The following is a 1,888-nucleotide window of genomic DNA, read 5'->3' as shown; positions in this document are numbered from 1 at the left end:
GGTCGCCATTTTAAGGCCGATTGACCATGGCGCACTGCCCCCTGTTGGCCTGGCATGCACACTACAGGTCAATCCGCTCACTGTTTATTATTATTATTAAAGTAGCTGCCGCTTAAAGAGATCTGCAACAATTTATTGCAGTTTAAAAAAAACGGCAATAAGGCTTATCTCAAGAATGCTTTTATGTGTTATTTTATAAGATAGACAGATGTAAAAGACCAGAAAGTAGACAACTTGGAGGAGGGGTTTTTGTGCTCATTAATCACATTTTGCCCATCAATCTTCATCCGCTCTGCTCCCAGATGTCTTCTTGAAATCTTCCAGTGCACTCACACACACGCATATAAAACACGCCATTACTTCGGGTAAAAGTAGACATTGTGTATCTTACTTAACACTGGGGGGGAAAATGCTGTAGTTGTGAGTGAATTGAGGACACATCACAGCATATCATAGCAACAATCTACCATGACATTAAAGGTATTGCCATGCAAAGTATTGTAAGTCATTTTCACAATAAATTAGACGTACATGTTCACCATGATAGTGGATGCCATCCCACGTGCCCAGTACACATTTTTCGAGCGCTTTTGCTGCTATTAGCGACAACAAAAAACTAACTATGCTAATATCAATAAATGCTATGTGGCTCTGGATGGTTGTATTGTTATTTTTCTAAAACTCACTGGACATATTACATGGATAGACAAAGTTGATAAGTCATGGGGACAGCCTTCAGGTAAAGCTCACAGGTATGGGGCGAAAAAAACAAAAACGTTCAAAGGTACTGAGGTGGAAAAAAAACTATCAACAAACCCTATCGAGTGACCCCTCATATTAAAGCCCATGATGAGGCCTTTGCGGGTGTGTTGTTATTTGTGGTGTTACTTCACGTGGGACCACGCAATCACGCAAAGAAACACTTTGGCAAGAAAAATAGGTCCAATTTGTGGCAAACAGAAGCAGCTGCGTTTGAAAAAAACAAAAAAAACAAGGTAAATAGACATACAGGTTCACCATAATAGTGGATGCCATCCCACGTGCCCAGTACACATTTGTTAAACGCTTTTGCTGCTATTAGCGACAACAAACACAAACTATGCTAATATCAATAAATGCTATGTGGCTATGGATGGTTGTATTGTTATTTTTCTAAAACTTACTGGACATATTACATGGATAGACAAAGTTGATTAGTCAATGGGGACAGCCTTCGGGTAATGTTCACAGGTACGGAAAAAATCAATAAATAAATCACAGGTACTGAAGTGGGAAAAAAAAAATCAACAAACCCTATCGAGTGACCCCTCATATTAAAGCCCATGATGAGGCCTTTGCGGGTGTGTTGTTATTTGTGGTGTTACTTCACGTGTGACCACGCAATTACGCAAAGAAACACTTTGGCAAGAAAAATACCGGTAGGTCCAATTTGTGGCAAACAGAAGCAGCTGCGTTTGAAAAAAAACAAGGTAAATGGACTTGGTATGTGGTACGTGGCTCTGGATGGTTGTATTGTTATTTTTCTAAAAGTTACTGGACATATTACACGGATAGACAAAGTTGATTAGTCAAGGGGACAGCCTTCGGGTAATGGTCACAGGTACGGAAAAAAAATAAAAATAAATCATAGGTACTGAAGTGAAAGAAAAAAAAATCAACAAACCCTATCGAGTGACCCCTCATATTAAAGCCCATGATGAGACCATTCCATGTGTGTTATCATTTGTGTGATTATTTCACGTAGGACCACACAATCATGCAAAGAATCACTTTTGCAAGAAAATTGTTCAGATTTGTGGCAAACAGAAGCAGCTGCGTTTGAAAAAAACCAAGGTAAATAGACTTGGTATGTGGTACGTGGCTCTGGATGGTTGTATTGTTATTTTTC

This window comes from Entelurus aequoreus, linkage group LG07 (assembly GCF_033978785.1).
Source record: "Entelurus aequoreus isolate RoL-2023_Sb linkage group LG07, RoL_Eaeq_v1.1, whole genome shotgun sequence".
Taxonomy (NCBI): domain Eukaryota; kingdom Metazoa; phylum Chordata; class Actinopteri; order Syngnathiformes; family Syngnathidae; genus Entelurus; species Entelurus aequoreus.
Note: the sequence above shows the minus strand (reverse complement) of the source record.